At 40.8% G+C, this 19,289-nt stretch overlaps 1 protein-coding gene across 2 annotated transcripts in view; it reads left to right on the top strand.

Annotated features, from left to right (window-relative positions):
• MED12L (mediator complex subunit 12L) overlaps positions 1-19,289 on the top strand; it is a 625,134-nt gene that overhangs the window by 77,025 nt on the left and 528,820 nt on the right. The gene's annotated exons all lie outside the window — the stretch shown is intronic.

Raw genomic sequence — 19,289 nt, 5'->3', positions numbered from 1 at the left:
GGACAACTTTAGGCGGGGCGGGGGCTTGTATGGGTGGGCGGGGCGGGACGCGGGCACCCTTAGACCGGTCGGAAAAAACCCAGAGGTTTCTCTTCCCTTGGTTGAGTCAGCAGCGCGGGGGAGGCGTGCGGCGGGGCCAGCGCGGTTCTTAGTGTGGAGTGCGGGGTCCGGATCCGGAGCTTTGGGCGAGAGAAGGGCAAGGGGCTCGGGTGGAGTCTGAAGCCGGCGCAGAACCTAGTGCTGGGCTGTTAAGGGTGTTTGTTTGGACCAGTTCGTGGTCCTGCTTCCCAGGGTGGGGAGAAGGTGAGCTCTTTATTATCCGACCTGCCAATGCCCTCTTTGAACTGAGCGCCTCTGACTTGCTAGCAGGCCCAGAAGGGAGTTTGTGGGCAGCGTTGGCTAAAAGGAGAGTTCGAGATCACCAGAATCTAGAAATGCCAGAAATGCGGCTTGGGTCCTGAAGCCCCCGGAAAACAGTGGGTGACCCTCCAATGCAACGCATCCTCATCTTTGAGATCCCGCTGAAGGCCAAGACTTTGATGCAAGCTGTTGGCGCTTACCCTGCAAGCCCAGCCGAAGTCCTAGAGAGGGCATGACGGCCCAGAGGGAACCACAAGTTAACGTGTACTGTGCGCTCTGAGTTAAATTGCTTTTCTGCATACTTTGAGCCACTGACAGGGGAATTAGGGGAAAGAGCTGCACAGCTGTGAATCGGATGATTCTTTGTAAGAAAAACAGTGGGAAGGAAGAACGGTCAGGACTGGGTGAAGAACGGTGCCCTCCACTTACCGTCTGTGTGACTTTGGACAAGGTCTTTCGTTTCTCTGTGCCTCAATTTCCTCATTTGAACAAGTGGACTAAAAACACTACCTATCTTATAGGTGGGATAATGAGGATTAAATGAGTTTGATATATGCCAAGAACCTGGCCCATCATAGTCACTGCTTAAATGTTAGGTATTATTTTTTAAAATAGTATTAGTTAATGTTTAATATTAATTAATATTGGTGAATAAAATCTGTCCAAGAAATATACTGTTAGAGCCTGGAAGAAAGAAAGTCTAATCTTGTACAGGGCAGCTAGAAAGACTACATGCATGGAATTGGTGGAATTTAATCTAAATCTGAAGATTAATAGATGTGATGTCATTCATACATTCAGTAAATGTTTCCTGAGCATTTATTATGTACCAGCCACTGTTTGGGCTCTGAGAATGGTTCCGATTTAGTCTCCTTTTAGTAAGAGAGCAATGCCAATAACCGAAACACTCATGGAAGAGGATTTCAGTTGACTAGGTATGGTGAGGGTAGGGGTGAAGACATCGTAGCAGCAGCTAAAGCACAGTGAGAGATGCGATGGGACTTGGGGTTAGGGTGGGGAGGTGCATGACCGCCTCAGTTGGCCTGATAAGACCTTTACCTCAGTGACAAAGAGTAATCCCTGTAGGTTTTTGAAAGGTGCTATAACATGGCTGAATCTCAGTTTTTGAAACGGTGCTCTGCAGAATACAAAATGATGATAACTGATCTTTATTGAGCGTCTACTATGTGCTGGGCATGGATGGTTCTAAGGACTTTGAAACAATCCTGCAGGATGGCTACTATTGTCATCATCTCCATTTTACAGTTGAGGAGACTGAGACACATGGAAATGAATTTGCTCAGGATCACTGAGCTGATCTTATTGGAACAGCTCCAGAGCCCTCCTTCTTAGCTACTAATCTATATCCCTTTCAATTATACCCGACTCCTACTTATAGTCTTGTTAAGGAGTTAAGATTAGCACACTCAGCACAGTTAGAAAACAGTTACACAGCCAGTAATAAAGCATTGAATTTCGTGGGCCCACTTTACATAAATTCTTTCCTTAGCTGGCCTTGAGAGGAAAAAATGTAATCATACTCTGTTTATTCCATTTTTGCCTTTTTATAGCATAGAGAACACAGTAGTGACAACAGGAAAAAAAATCACCCAGCGTTTCACTTTTAATTGGAGAAAATATAATACTTTCCACTTTTAATTTAACACCCAAGCAAGTGGAATTTATTAGCAGAATTAATTTTCTTTCCCTCCAGCACTGGCCTCTCAGCACCGCTGCCCCCCATTCCCAGGTCTTACTAGCTCTCACTGGAGAAGCAGGGTCCTCACCCTTGCCATGTTCACGTGAGTTCCAGACAGCTAGGCCCTGGTTGTTTAAGAAGCAGTTTAATTTTGGAGGTGTTGAAACAAAGAACAGGAAAAGCAATTCTCTGCAGAGAGAATTTGGTTTATTTAAAAAAAAAATACAACTAACTCTTCCACTCTTACCCTGACAGATGCCTCCTGTGGTATGGAGACATTTCTTCTTGTTTCTTCCTTTACATCATTGCACTTCCGGTTAAGTTGATCAGAGTGATTTAAAAAAATCTTCCTCTGGGCAGTTGCTGAAGGTAAGTGGGGTGAGAGCAGACAGGCCTGCTGGTTGACCCACATCAGTGACCTCTTCAGGCTGCCAGGCTGGCCTTTCAAGTCCTCTTTCCTTCTTCCTCCTTCCTTGGGGCTTTTGAATCAGACAAAGGTGGCCTTTGCACACTGGGCATCGTGAGCCAGGACACATTCTCAGGAGGGCATGTGTGCTGAGCTGAGTTGTGTTTATTTGCCCTTGGGAGTTGCTGCTGTTGCTGGGTGACTTTGTGGCCTGGGGAGAGCAGCGGGGAGGGTCCAGCTTTTCGTTATCTCCTGATTCATGACGCGTTTACCACATCTGCTGGACAACGGGTTGGCTTTCTTCCCCCACCGAGTCCCGGATTGCACAAAGGGGACGTGTGAAGCAGGACACTGCTCCTTAACCCATCTCCCCCTGTGCTACCCTTTGAAGACTAGAGATACACTGAGGAGTCCTTCTTTCCTTAAAATATCAGGGTGGGTCTTGTTTTAAAAAACTCACACGTGACCCCTAATCTCACCTAAACTGCTGAGCTCAATGAGAAATAACTTAAGCTAGGCAGGTGAACTCTTGCTGGTCTTTCTGTAACTTATAAATTGTGTGGTTTTGCAAATTGGGCAACTTCTGCAATCAGGCAAATGGTGTGCATTTTCAGAGCGAAGTGTGGTCGACTTTTTCTGTTTAGATTTAGAGATGACTCAGGAGGGCATTGGAGCTGGCTGCATGGAAATTTCTGATAAGGGGAAAGCTTGTGGGAAATTTGGAGGTGACTGTGAGGCCCCTTGGTAATTATGGTAGGAACTTTTACCTTTAGAAAGTACTTTAGTTTCTGGGGTAATTTCCCTGTGCTCAAACATCTTTTGAGTAATGAGGGGGCATTTAAGGCAAGTCTTTCCTGAACAACCACCATGAACTTAGTACTGTGCATTGCACGGAGTAAGTATATGCCTTTGCATTATTATAATTAAAAAAAAATTTTTTTTGGTTGGGGGGAGGTAATTTGGTTTGTTTGTTTGTTTATTTAATGGAGGTACTGGGGATGGAATCCAGGACCTCGTACATGCTAAGCATTCACTCTACCACTGAGCTATACCTCCCCTCTTTGCATTTTTTTTGTATCCATACTTAGGTCATATTGCTCTAGTGTTCACCATATGCTATAGGTACTGTTCTCAGCACTTTACATATTTTAATTCTTTTAATCCCCACAATGTCTCCTATAAGGTAGATGTTTATAGATGACAAAACTGAAGTATGGAGAAGCCAAGTCGCTTGTAGTAAGCAGCCTTTAAGATGGCTCCAGTGAGCTCCCCTCCTGGTGTCTGCCCTCTGTATGATTCCCTCCCTTCAGGTGAGAGCCAGAGTGCTCACTTTAAATGAATAGATAAGGTCAAAGTGATAGAATGCCGCTTCTGAGGTTACGTTAGAAAAGACTAAGACTTCTGTTTAGCTCTTTCTCTCCGTCTCCTTCTTCGAGCCCTCTCTGTGGGCGAAGCCCACTGTCGCATTACGAGTAGCCCTATGAAAAGCCTCACACCACAAGGAACTGATGTGGCTGGTCAACAGCCAGCAAACGCTCCAGGCCTGGCTGACAGTTGAGTGCACTTGTGAGACTCAGAGCCAGAGGATCTAGCTGAGCTGATGCACAGAAGCTGTGAGATAGTAAATGCCTGTGGTTGTTAGGTTTTAAGTTTTTAACTAAGTTTGGGGCAGTTTGTTATATAGCAACAATATACAACTGATGCACTGGTCTGAGGTCCAAAAGCTTGTATGTAAAAAGACATGCAAAGTATAGACCCTCTGTGGAGAAAAGGGAACTTTCCTACACTTGGTAGTACTGCAGTTAGGTGCAGCCATTACGGAAAACAGTATGGAGATTCCTTAAAAAGCTTAAAATAGACTTACCCTATGATACACCTGAGCATGTATCTGGAGGGCACTCTAATTTGAAAAGTATTCCAGTATTCATAGCAGCACTGTTTACAATAGCCAAGATATGGAAACAACCTAAATGTTCATTGACAGATGACTGGATAAAGAAGTTGTGGTATACTTATACAGTGGAATACTACTCAGCCATAAAAAGAATGAAATAAGGCCATTTGCAGCAACATGGATGGACCTGGAGATCATTCTAAGTGAAGTAAGCCAGAAAGAGAAAGAAAAATACCATGTGATATCACTTATATGTGGAATCTTAAAAAAAAAGATACAAATTGAACTTATTTACAAAACAGAAACAGACTCACAGACATAGAAAACAAACTTACGGTTACCAGGGGAGAAAATGGGGAATGGAGGAATATACCAGGAGTTTGGGATTTGCAGATACACACTACTATATATAAAATAGATATACAATAAGGTTCTACTGTATAGCACAGGGAACTATATTCAATATCTTGTAGTAACTTATAATTGAAAAGAATCTGAAAAAGAATATACATATAAATGTATATAACTGAAACACTATGCTGTACACCAGAAATTAACACAACATTGTAAACCAACTATACTTCAGTTAAAAAAAAAAAACAGCAAACACAAAGTATAGCCCCTCTACTTTGTTTCTTTTAAATTGTTTTTATTATAATGCTACTTAGGTACATAGAAACAAATCTAGGAATAAGATTTTTATGATTATTGTTATATACGGCAAAAATAGTTAAAAAATGGAATAGTAAAAAATCTGAATTAACGTTTTATTTTGATTTAAATTCATGTTTTTAAATGATAATTTCATGTGATGGGAGATGTGCTAAAATGAAATCATCATTTAGTTTAGAAACAACCTCAATATTCATCAACACAGAAACGAACTATGTAAAGCCATCCTCCAGCATCCTCTACAATTTGGAAAAGGTCTCCAAGATAAATTACTATATGGAAAAAGCAAGCTGCAACCAAGAAAACCCCAAATGATCCCACTGATATAGAAAGAACCAAGCAAAACAAAATTACGTTTCTTCATGTGTGCGAAAGGGCATAGAAAGTTCTGGAAGGAGTGAACTGATGACAGTGATGGTTTCTGGGGAAAGAGTGAATGGATGTGGGGGAGCTTTGCTTTGTATTTTCCATATTTCTGTAATTTCTCTTTTTTCTTTTCTTTCTCTATTTTTTCCTTTTTTTTTTTTTGCAATGAGAATTTATTTATGTGTTTCATATGTAATTAAAAAAAAGTGTTGTCCTTGTCTTTCTAGGACTAATTTAGTGTAGAATTTATTTAGCTGTAGGGTCAGTGCCAAAATGTGAGAGTGAGACATGAAAGATCAGCCAGCCAGAGGAGGTGGTCCCTGCACTGCTGTGGAAAGGACCAGGAACTTCAGTCAGGGTTTGGGTCTCAGAAATGATTTACTGAAGCTGGTATTTTAATAAGAGTAATTCAAAAGCAGTGTGTGTGTAGAACTTGGAGACCATGGAGAGAAGGAAATAGACAGGCTAGGGGGCCCAGAGCTTTAAAGGAGGCTTCCTGGGACAAGCAGAAATTCAATCCTGGGGCAGAGATGAGGGTGGAGCTGTGAGCCAAGTAGTTGTGGCCATCAGTCAGCTAACCAAGTCAATAGTGTCATGTTTGGAGGCCAGGGATAAAATCAAACCCAGGCTTGACTTCTTGGGGAGTTAGTAGCCCAGAGGGGAGCAATATTAATGATGGCTCATTCTTAACACAGCGCTTACTCTGCGTCCGAAGCCCTTTTAAGCACCTGACGTCTAATCCTCATAAGAACCTTACGAGGAATGTACTATTATCCTGTTTCATAGATGAAGAAAGTACGGATTTTGGAGGTTTAATGTCTTGGCTTCGTCGTACAGCTGGTACATGGCAGAACCAGGATTTGGATCCAGGTGGTTTTAACTCCAGTATCTGTGCTCTTCACTACCAGAAATTCTTTGGAAACTCTTGTACAGTGTGGTAAATGCCATAATAGAATTGGGAAAGGAGAGGAGGATGAAATTGGTGCTTCTTGGACAAGCATGAGGGTGATACTAAGAAAAAAGGACATTATTTGGGTCTTGAAGTAAGAGTGTGACAAGCAAAGATGGGGGTGAAGAATGCAGCCCAGAGGGAGGGACAGTATACGTGAAGGTGTGAGCTCTTAAAACTTACTTCCCCGTGGATCTCCTGTCCCGTCTCCTTTATACATGCCCTAATCAGACCCCTGCTTGCCTCCTCTTTCTGAACTGTTGAGGTGGAGTTGCATGTCAGGCTGCTCTCCTAGGGCTGTTTATTCTTAGATCTCTCCCTTCATGAGACAAACAACATTTAGTCCTTAGTGGGACTTGAAGAAAGGCAGAGGGGAAAGAAGCCCCAATACTTCCCCGCTTCTTCTTGCATCCCTAGGCCTGATCTGGGATTCCCCAGAGAGCCCCATCCATGTGGGGCCCAACGCGGAATGTGCATCGAGAGCCAGCAAAACTGACAGAACCTCGAGGCCTCAAATAATACATTCCTCTCCCTCAACATCAATTTCGTCAGATTAAAAATCCAATAACAAGCTATCACTGAGTCTGAGAAAAGAGATGGTCATAAAAAGGAGAATCTGATTCCATAATGGAAAGCAGGTGATTTTTAAAATTGGTTTCTCCAGCTGTCTGTGCGACTGAAATTCAGAAAAGGCAGAAAAACATGTGCATGTATCTTTCTTCTCAGTTCTCCTGACTTCTCCCACCTACTGTCCTTCCCCTTCTGTTTTCTTGGAGTTTGGTGCCTGGCCTCATTATTGCGCCCATTTGCCTGGCTGGGACTCAGGGAGTCATCCTCACTTCTCCCTCCTACCAGCCCAGCCTAGTCCTCTCCTCAGCATCCCACGACCTGCCCTCCACACCATCCCTGCTGCCCTGCGTAAGTCATCTGGGCACTCTGCCTCCTGCCACCCTGTCACTGGTCTCCATCTTCCAGCACCTTTTTTGCCACCTCTAAAGCACAAGTATAAATAATCTGTAAAATCAATGGCTGGATACCATGTAATAACATGTAAATTATTTGTTTACCTTATCGCTGCATTCACCAAGTATAAAAGTAAGCGCTTCCTGTGTCCCCTGCCTTGGGTTAAGTCTGCCTAGGCTCTTTTGATCGCATGGAACTTATTTCAGACGAATGCAGGGGGCCGCACATGGAAAACAAGGGTATGCAGTGCTAGCAGGCCTTGACATTGGAATTAGAAACTGGAAAGCCTCCAGGAAAAGGCAGCTTGTGCTCTCCACTTCTTCCTCATAAAAAGTCTATTTGTTTTTCTTCCTCTTTCTACAAACTGGCTCTCGCTGCTTTCCCAAGCACAGAGTCAAAGGTAGTCAGCCTGCACATTTTGAGTTTATGGTCCTCCTAGTCCAATTCCCTCCGCTGAAGGATCCCACACTGCAAGATCTCAGCTTCGAGCCCAGGTCTCAGGAGAGGATCTGACTGGTTCAGCTTCATTCAGCTGACCTTTCCCTGTCCAATCAGCAGCCATGCTCAATGCAGACATGGCCACTAGTTGCTCACCTATGTCTGGAGGAAAGAATTCTGAGAAGGGGAGTTTGAGGCTGGCCAGATGCTCCAAAAGGTATCTGTTAGGTTGTCTATTGTCTGTAGGGAAGGACATGATCTATAGCTTCTCAGCACTTAGGCCCCATTGGAGAAATTGAGAGGTGAATTGGGGTTGCTTAAAACAAATGTAAAAATCTTTGATTTTATGGAAAGAACTTGGAGTTGATGATGGAAGTCTTGACTTTAAGGAGGCACACACAAGTCTTTTGAGTTTTGGACAAAATTTTTTTTTCAAATAAGAATAGAAGTTTCATCAGTTCCTAACAGGAAGGAGTGAGGGCAGTAAAGACTTCTTCCTAGGGTAGATTCAATTTTCAGTGGTGAGAGTCGAGATTAAGTGTGTAAAGTGGAAACATTCACTGGAAGGATTTGAATACCAGATAAACAAGCTTAGACTTACCTCATTAAGGACAGTGAATTGGGGTAGTTAAATAGAAACTGAGTGTGTTCTGGAATCAGACACCTGTGCATTTGAGTCTGTCTCTTCTTGTAGTTCATGTGATTTGAGCAAGTTCCTTACTACAGAATCTCAGTATCCTCATCTAGAAAATAAAGATAATAGTGCCAGCCTGTAGTGGGCATCTGTTGTTTTTGTATGCCCAGCATCCATCCCCACTCCTGACAGAACTGCAGAACCACCCTGTGGTTTGTGTAGAATTGACCCTGAACTCCCAGCTTGGGATTGAAGCAATGATTCTGGCCAGGGCTACCCATTTAGCACCTTCCTCAAGACACTTTACTTCTATCTGTTGGAAATTGTTGTAATTCATATACTACAGATCTATGATATCTGGTATGAATGGTACCTCCTACATGTAGTGCTTTATGTGCTACATAACCTGACTAACTGTACAAAGTTGCTCTGATTCTGACCTACTAAAGCAGTCTGATCCTGGTCATAGATCAGGAAAAAGAGGGTGACCCAAGCCTGGCCAGTGGGAGGTAACTGAACCACATAATGAGTCTATCTGAGAATAATGCCAGCACAGCAGAGAAGAGAGCTGAGAGATAAGCATAAATGTATCATGTGAGCTCCTTGATCCAGCTATGCCTGAAGCTATAGAGTTACTACTGGATTTTGTCAGTTCCATTATCTAATAATTGTTCAGAGAGACAGTTCTCCATGGGTCCCTCTTGCTCCTAACATATTACTAAGTGTGGTAAGAACCCAAGGCCCTGACCACTCTTTGCTGGACCATTTTTCTGAGTTATCTTTACAAAGAACAGCTTGAATGATGAAGTGATGTCTGCCTCCAGCACAAATAGCAGGCTTTCTTATTGCTTGTGAGGAAAGTGATAGATTTCCCAAGCTCAGTGTTCCTCAGCTGTGATGCAAACCTACTGTGTGCAGAGGATCCATCTGAGCCAAATTACATCACCTCCAAAGGACTCAGAGGTCAAGGGGACCAAAGTAAATATGCTGAGGTATGTGCTGTTTGTTGTGCCATGAGTAGTAAAGTCCTTTGTCTCTGACCCAGGGGTTTTGTGTCTTCTGCTAGTGTCTATGGAATAGTAACAGGCTAACTTATTAGCTTGTAAATAGGGTAAAAATTAAATACCAGACCTCCTTACTTTTTTTTTAAGCAAAAAAGAATTGAGATTTTGTCATTTGCAACAAAAAGTTCTAACAAATTGTCTCCTACATCAATTGAGAAAACTTTTAATTTATACTGGGCTCCCAGGTACGTGTAGTCCTATGATAGATTGTTTTACTAAACAACTTCATTGAAGTTTAATTGACATACAATAAGCCACACATATTTAAAGTATATAATTTGATAAGTTTTGACCTATATATGCAGCAGTGAAACTTCACCACAATTAGGGTAATAAAGCTAAAGATAGACCATTTTTCCTCTTAGCATGCTCATTTTTAACATTTTATTATGAAAATATTAAAACATACACAATGGTAGAGAAAACAGTATAATAAACACTAGGTACTCATCACTCATCATAACAACATTCTGCTATTTTTGTTTCATTGACCTCTCTCCTACTTTTATTTCCTGGAATATTTTAAAGAAAATTCCAGATAAACTATTTTACACATCAGTAGTTCAGAATGCATCTTTAATAGATGAGAACTTCTTTTCTTCACTATAACCACTGTAGTATTATCACAGCCAACAAAATTAACAGTAATTTTTTCATATTATCCAAAAGACAGTTGCTGGTATTCAGTTTCCCCAAGTGACTACAAAAATGTCTTTATGTAGGTTGATTTTTGAAATCAAAATTTAAACGAGGTCCAAAGATTGCATTTATGCAGAATAATATGTCCCTTAAGAATCCTTTATAAAAACTTCTCCTCCCCTTTTTTCCCCTTATCACTTATTTGTTGAAGAAACTGAATCCTTCACCAATTCTGTATGAGGTTAATCGTATTCTTTGATGGGGACAGGTGTTCCTCTGTTTCCCTCATTTCCACAAAACTGGGAGTTGTGTTGAGAGCTGCACTGTCCATGTGGCAACACTAGCCATTTGTGGTGATTAGGCATTTTCAACATGCTTAATCTGAACTGAAATGTGCTATGGGTGTAAGATATACACTTTCAAAAGTTACGAAGACTTACTATGAAAACAGAAAATGTAGAACAATTTATTAATATTTTTATTCTGATTATGTATTAAAATGATAATATTTTGGATATATTAGCCAAATAAAACATACAAAAATTAATTTGACCTCTTTATTGTTGTTTTCAAAAAATGCGGTTACTAGAAAATTTTAAATCACGCATATATAACTTGTATTCTTTCCACGGACAGTGCTGGCCTGGAGGCTTAATTTGATTCAGATTCTTTTTTTTTTTTTCCTTTTTCTTTTTTGACAAGAGTACTCCCAATGTGGTGATGTGGTGTACTTCTTCTTGCACCACATCTGGAGACACATATAATCCAGCTGCCCTTTTTTTTTTTAATGATGTTAAGATTGATCAATGGTGAGAAAGCGAGAAGCCGGTCCTGATGGGAGTGGGCCTGGCATTCACAGCTAAAACGTTGGTGTTCTGTTGAGCATCACAAATTTCACAGAACGTCAACAGCATGCAAGATTGCTCTGTGACTGTAATGGAGCAAGAGAAAAATATAACGATTCCATAATCATGTCTGAGCGTATGTGACAAGAACATTGGCCAAACCGCAAAATTCCCTTCCTTATTATAGGCTAATATGAGTGACTGTTGCTTCTTGACAAATTACAGCTTTAGCTTCACATTGTTCTCCTGCCTTTTAGATGAAAATTATTAAAATACACTATAATAGAATCACCTTGCTCCTGACAGCATCCAATTAAGAGAAAAGCCCTGTTTCCTTGAACTATCCCTCAAACCATCACCAAGTCCAAATCTTATCAGTCCTTTCTGACATCCTTTTATTGAGACCTCTGTGGCTCCCTTTGGTGTGAGTTCTCCCTTGTTGCAGTGAGACAGTAGACACAACCTTGTTTGAATACAGGTGTGTTTCTGGTAGACTGTGGCTAGAGAGCATTGATGGTTTAGGAAGTGATGGTGGGTTTATCAAGTTTGATTGTTAGATTTTTAAGCAAGGGTGCAACTTAATGCAATTAGATGTTTTGGGAATTACAGTTAGTAGCTATTGGTAACCTTTGTGATACTGGACTTATCAGTCTTAAACAATTATTGAAGCCTTTTTACAAGCAGACCTAAGCCTATCTGGCCATTGCGTTAGTGTACTAGGGCTGCTGTAAAAAAAGTACCATACACCAGGTCCTTAAATAACAGTCTCACAGTTGTCTCGCAGTTCTGGAAGGTGGAAGTCCAAGATCAAGGTATTGGCAGGGCTGGTTCCTTCTGAGGGCTGAGACAGATCTGTTCCATGCCTCTCCCCTGGCGTCTGGTGGTTTGATGGCAATCCTTGTGTTCCTTGGTTTATAGACACATTACCCTCATCTTTGCATTTCATGTGGGTTCTTTCTGTGTCTCTATCTCCAAATATCCCCCTTTTTATAAGGACATCAGTCATATTGGATGAGAGCCCTTCCTAATTTCATTTTAACTTAATTACCTTTGTGAATATTCTGTCTCCAAATAAGGTCACATTCTGAGGAACTGAGGGTTAGGACTTCAACATACGCATTTTTCAAGGATACAATTCAACTCATGATAGTCATTCGTAACTATTAGATCCTCTCGGGTTGGCATCGATAGCCACCAATCTTAGAGGTAGGTGACAGTGGGTACTTCTGACAATCTCATTGTAACTAGTTTATATTTGAAGTGAGTGAATTCTTTAACCAAATTCTATACATATATGGACATTTATTTAATAAACATTTATTAATAGATAGGCTCAGGAACAGTTCACACAACCTGTTCTACAATCTAGGAAGTCTCAGTTCTCTTCACTTTTGGGGCTCTAATCATATCTTGTATGAAGGATTTATCTGAGACAGATGCCCCAGCTAGAGGCAGGATTCAGTTAACCTTATAGTGGTATCAGCCAACCAGAATCCTCTGAAATCAGGGCTGGACATTGGATCATTTCTGATTCTAGCTCTGGGTGTCATCCTTATGGGCAAAGGTGAGGAGTGTCTCTGAAACATTTTATCTTGAACAGCACCCATGTCACCAACGGCAGTCCATTCATAGTATCCATTATGCTACTAAACGAGTCACTAATTTCACCAATGAAAGCCTGTTAATGACATTTATCGTAATTAGCAAAGCCTCTGGTGCTGATTGAAGGTAGCTGAAGCCTTGTGATACTCTTCTCTGGTGTGTGGCATTTTGATTAAATGCCAGCTGTGAATTCTTGATTAGAGCAACCAATTGTCCCAAGAGTGTACCTGGAGACTAACAAACACACACAGTCTGAGCTGAAGTGTTTAAAGTAAATTACACACATCATAACCTGGCCACACCATTTTCAGAGTGTGCTTGGGAGGGTGCAGGATAAATGAATACATGCTGGAGTGTAAAGACCATGGAACCCGGTCAAGTGTGCCCTGGATCAGCAGTCTTTGTGACCTTGAGCAAATCATTTACATTTGCTGGGTTGCAGTTTCTTTATCTAGAAATGAATGAGAAGCCTGAATGAAGTGATCCTTTAACTTCCCTTTGGCGCTTAAATTCTACAATTCAATTCCAAGAGCTAATAATTCAACAGATATAAAATAACATAATACAAACTGAATACACAGCTGCTCAGAGGAAATGGCATAAAGGTGAGATTGGATTAGTCAAGGAAGACTTTTGGGGAAAGTAAGGCAAAACTAGTTCCTAGTGAATTATTTCATTTGACAACGTATGTGAGCTTGCTTACTTGCTTTCTCTTTCTCTTTCTCTTTCTCTTTCTCTTTCTCTTTCTCTTTCTCTTTCTCTTTCTCTTTCTCTTCCTCTTCCCCTTTCCCTTTCCCTTTCCCTTTCTCTTTCCCTTTCTCTTTCTCTTTCTTTCTTTCCTTTCTTTTAAACCTATAATAAACCCATTGACCTGTGTAGGTCAAAATGATTCTTGGCACTCTTAAGACTCATACTTAGGTTTATTAGATACCATTTAAGGTGACTTTTAGCTTTTAGAGTTTGTGGTTGGTGAGGAGGCAGAGTGTTGGTTTTGCTTGCTTGAAGTTGACAGGCGCTTCCACTGCGAATCTGTGTGCTGGCTTCAACTCAAAAAAGTCACGTGTCCTGCTAAGCTCTGCGCCTTCATTAGTGATATCTGGAGTAAAATGGCTATTTACATGACTAAAGTCTGAACAAAGACACACATTCCTTTCTGGTCAGTAAGAAAAGGGAAGAGCATTCTGATTTCATATACCTTGATTAAAGCATTCAAGTCCTAAACATGGCCACAGGCATGCAATTCAGATGAACCCCACAGGCGAATCAGCTGTACTTCCTTCAGCCGGCTGTGCTTCACAGTACTTCCCAGACTTCCTGCGCAGGGATGCTCGAGGAGGATGGAGCTGCTTCCCTTTTTCTGGGATGGACAGAAAGGAGGATGGGACAAACTGCAGTGTCCACAAGGGCCAGGCAGGTAAAGTCAGCAAATGAAGCTGGCTGATATGAATCAGTGGGATATGAAGGGGCAGTCCTGGCCCCATCAAAGAGTAAGGCTACCAGCCAGCCCTTGTGGGCAGTGCCAGCGGCAACTGTACATCCAAGGTTGCCAGATGTTCCGGCATCTCCAGGGTTGCCAGATACTGAAATATTTTGTCCTTCCCTAAAGCTGGAAATCCAGATTTTTATGTAACAGTTCTTGATTGTTGAATATTTATAGTGAATTCAACCTTTTTAAAGCTTCATAGGCTGAACAAAACATCTATCTGTTCAATGTGAACATTTAAGCCATTTGTTTTTCGTGGGGAACAAAAGGGCTTTAGATGCACCTGGGAACAAAGTTCAGCAAAAACACTTGGCTACATAATGTTGGGTAGATATTTAAGATATCTGAGCCTTATTTTTCTTGGTGTAGATGAGGGTATTTCCCCCTATTTAGTAGGGTTACTGTGAATATTGCATGAGAAAGGGTATTTGACAAGGCATGCGAATACACCTAGGATTTAGTTCAATAAGTGAGGTACTTGTGTTTGTTCTTTTCAGACACCTGTTAAGCCAATGGATATAGATTGGGTGCTCATTGGTCAAATCCAGCCCACAAATCCTTTTTAAAAAAATGAATATATAATTAACATATAACATTATATTCATTTCAGGTATATAACCTAATGATTTGGTATTTGCATATATTGTGAAATGATCACCACAATAACCGTCGTTAACACCTATCGCCCCATGTAGTTTCACATTTATTTTCTTATGAGGAGAACTTTTTAAGACACAAATCCTGTACAAAATTTTTTTTTGTGATTTCTGTTTTCTCCTGGATTTCATTATGCCCGCCACCATTCTGCTTACCCTCAAGACTGAGCATAAACAGGGTAGTTTACCCAGAGGAATGTCCATCTTCTCTTCTTTGCTCACCATGATCTGGCTGTTTCTCAGGTTGTCAGTTCATTGTTACTCTAGCCAGTAATGTACCATTTGAATGAAGTAATAATAATAGACTGAAATAATAAAAATAATAGACATGAAACTGCATACAGCTCCTGTGATAAACCTAAAATACAAGCATTGCCATCGGGCCGTTATTTTAATCCTGTTGTCAGTGTATCGAAGACTTTGCTCCCTGTCTCTGTGGCTGCAGTGGGTGTGCTAACACTTCTAACTTTCTTAATTTTTTTGTTTGTTTGTTTTGTTACGTCAAAGTCACAGAGTATCTTCTGTTTAAAGAGCAGAATCCCCTGGCAACTTTTATCTCTGCATTACAAAATAATTACATTGAGGGCACGTAAACTTTGCTGTTAAATGTGAGACTAGACAGTTTATAGTAACCCATCCTTTTCAAGGTTTTACAAGCATGTTTCAATATTCCAATCTTATTTGAACTTCAAAGCAACTCTGTTTCTATCCCCATTTCACATTGCCCGGGGTTACAAAGCTCACAAATCCCTTTTTAGGGCAGCCTCCAGTTGTCCAGAGTGGCAGTCTCCTCCCTTGAGATGAGGTGTGACTTCTTCAGTTGGTCACTGTCCCCACCAATCTGCTAGTTTCAGTTTTGCTACATGCCTGATCCCTTAGCCATCTGGGTTTGTGACCCCAGCATATAGAATATACATCTGACCCTGAATGGCTTATAGTGACCCTGGCAACCGTGTTTCCAATCCCTACTGCATCAAACTCTGTTCAGTGATAAGAAGCTTGATAATGCTGACTGTGGAGAATCAACAGAGACATCATTACCTATATAGAGACTGACCAGTGCAATCAAAATAATAGTAAATTCAAACTAGTGGTTTTATATGGCTTTAGTTAGCCATGGCACCATAGCATAAATGCTCATTTCCCCAGAACAGCATGATATAAAATCTAGCAAATAGTGTTTCCTCTAGCAAATAATAATTAGCAGATACATGCTACTATATATAGAATAGATAAACAACCAGTATATATATAGCACATATTCAATATCTTGTAGTAGCCTATAAAAAGAATATGAAAAAGAATAGGTATGTGTGTGTGTGTGTATATATATATGTATATGTATATATATATACACACACACACACACATATATATATAACTGAATCATTATGCTGTACACCAGAAACTAATACAACATTGTAAATGAACTATACTTCAATTTAAAAAAAAAAGAGTTTTATCTCAGGGGTTTGGGAAATATCATGGCTTCCCCGAGAAACGGTTGTGGAAAGACTTCCCCCTGTGGCTTGATAGTAGGCAGTATGGAAGTGAACGCAGCAGCCATGAAAATATGCACAAGTCCCAGATCCTGGGCCTCAGTGAAATATAATGGGTGTCTGGTGGATCTTAACATTTTCAAGCCTGGAAAATTGTGATTCGGGGAGTTGTAAGCAGTTTATGCTTCCTAGGGTGGAGTTTGCAATTTGCCTTTGGGGCTATATCAATTAGAGTCATTTGGTGTAAGCAACAGAAACAGACTTCGGCTGATTTTAGCAAAAGGGGTTTTATTGGGAGGCTATGGGGTAGCTTAGAGAACAGGAATGAAAGTGGGTGAACTGTGGTCTTTGATAGAATAGGAAACAGGTGGCAAGAGCTTCCACGCAATCTCTTTGGAACTGCTCGTAGGGTGAGTGATCATTCATCTTTAGCCTCAGAGTCACTCAGCTCAAAGTTTGGATTGAAGGTAAGAATATTTGATTTTCTACTGGGTCTCCCACGCGTACATGGAAGGAAGTGCTCTTTGATTGGCACTCTCACCATGACTGCCTGCCACGGAGCTGCATAGTCAATTTCTGATGCTAATTCCAGAAGATGAGGGCACAATCCCAAGAAGGCATCTTCCCTTTGTTCCAGGAGGGACTACTTCCCCAGACCTATTGGTTAAACAACGAAGGCAAATATCTACTCTTTTAGGGTATGGGATTCAACTAGACATGAGTCAGAGTCCTAGGGAAGAACATCAGACTGTCTTAAGATTGGGTCAGGTGTCCTCACTTGCTACAAGGTTACTGTCGTAAGCAGCTTGTTACCTTAAGAGGTAAACTGAGTGATTAAAAAGCTTTGAGCAAGGTTTTGTATATTCAAATTAACTGAGAGGATGTTCAATACTGGCAGGAACCCTAATTCACTCCAGGGGAGAAAAAAATGAATTCTGACTGTTGAGACTGAGAAGGGGTGGGGCATGCAGAGTTCAGCCTCCTTTTCTCTCTGGAAGCCAGTTGGCAGACAGGAAGCTGAGGTGAATCGGGCAGTGCACTCTAGTGTGGAGGTTCTTAAAGAAGTGTCCTTAGAACACAGGGCGTCCTTGGGACTCTCTCTGGGGGAGGGGTCAGCCAGATCAGAAGTGTTCTCATAACAATGTAAGATGTTGTTTGCCTTTTCCACTGTGTTGACATTTGCACTGATGGTGCAAACACGAAGGGGGGTGATACTGCTTGTGCCTTAGCATCAATCAGGACACCAAACTGTCCTAGTAGTCACTGTGTTTTTTCTTGCCACACCCAGGAGAAGGGGGGGAAAACCCAAAGGGTTTCATTTAAAAATAACTTTGGTGAACATTGTTAATATTCTTACACCAATGGTTGAGTGTACTTCTGCTGCATCCTGGAACGCAGTGGTTGTCTAGAGGAAAAGCATTTGTGTTCTTGTCTGAGATGGGAGCTGAATGATATTCAGAACATCATTTTACTTGCTATTCATTACTGATAAGCAAACTAGGATTATTCAGACTTGGGCATTTGGGAAACATTTTTCTCTTATGAAGTGACTGTTGCTTCAAGGTAACTGAGAGTATTTGTTGCTAATGATGAAACTGTGTTTACAAGCAAAAATTAGAATTTTAGAAAACTTGTATCTGCCGCTGGAGGCTTGACAGGATTTTAGTACTTAAAAGACTTTTCTGATAGTACTGGTGGTGATACTAATGAATATGATTTTTGGATACTGTCAATGAAATGAGGCAGCATTTGGAAGATAAGCTTGATTCAGTGAAACAAAACTTAAAAATATTTAATGCAAATGTTCCAAAGATTCCTTCAAACTGCAAGATAGGTCAGAGAATTTTAATGTAACAGTTTGTAAAGTTCATTGATTTAGTTTTATATTCCACATTGCAGTTAACCTTTAAGAAACAACTACTTGTTGAGTTTTGGTGTAGTATCAAAGCAGAATATCCACAAATATCTTAAAATATTAAAATACTCTTTTCCAACTAGGAATCTTTCTTTGTGAGGTTAGATTTTCTTGATACACTTCAACCAAAACATATTATAAAACAAAGTCAATGCAGAAGTCGCTGTGAGAATCTAGCTGTTTTCTGTTAAGCCAGACATCAAGGTTGTAAAAATATGTAACAATTATACTTACTTTAAAAAAGTTCTTTTTGGAAATACAATTATTTTTATAAGTGTGTTATTTATGTTAAATTTAATGGATTTATTATTGTTATTTAAAAGTGAATTAGTACATAAATATTTAAAATTTCATCAGTTTTAACTTCTAGTGTGGTAAATAGCCATAGATTTGATCCAGATAAACAAAAGCTTTTTAAATTCCTCAGTAATTTTTAAGAATTTAAAGGGGTCCTGAGGCCAAAAAGCTTGAGACAACTGTTGTAGTTGAATTCTTTTCTCATGGAAGGAATTATCAGGAGTAGGAAGAAAGATTTCTCTCTTTAACAAGTGAGGAGCCTGTCTCCTTGGAAGACATTGTTGCTTGGCCACCGAGAGTTATTCGCATCTGACAATAGAGGCTGAAAAACCAAATACTTTCTTTCTAAACATCCATACTTTCCATCTACCCATCCATACCCAGTGGCAGCCATGTGACCTAGTTTTAGACCTAAGATTGTAGAAGACGCTTTGGTGGCCTGTCCAGCTCTCCTTTACTGGGACAACATACCTGTCCCCCAGCTGCTATGAACTGCCCTCAGCCAACGGGAGCCTCCCATCTAGGAAATGACTAGGAGATTATGTCACATACCCTCGTCAGCCTACAGCCAATGGCTGACTAACACGGCAATTTGAAAGCCAAAACTCCTTGCCTCAATATGAGATGACTCTGTGGTAGGATCAGGCTGAGGTGAGATTTCAGCTGAACCCACATCCTTGCCTAGCTTCTTCCCTCTGCTTTCTTGACTTCCTTAAGAGTTTTACTGAAAACACTCATACAATAAGTTACTTGCACAAGAACCCACATTTCAGCTTCTAGAGAAACCAGACAGACATAAGAAGAAGTCAGTGGGAGTACCTTTCTGGGAATGCATTTACTTTCTTGATTAAAAAAACAGAATGGAGAACATATGCAGTAGGCATGGCCCCTCCCCCTTCTTATTGCCT

This window comes from Camelus bactrianus, chromosome 1, assembly GCF_048773025.1.
Source record: "Camelus bactrianus isolate YW-2024 breed Bactrian camel chromosome 1, ASM4877302v1, whole genome shotgun sequence".
NCBI classification, from domain to species: domain Eukaryota; kingdom Metazoa; phylum Chordata; class Mammalia; order Artiodactyla; family Camelidae; genus Camelus; species Camelus bactrianus.
Note: the sequence above shows the minus strand (reverse complement) of the source record. Positions and strands in the feature narration are given on the sequence as shown.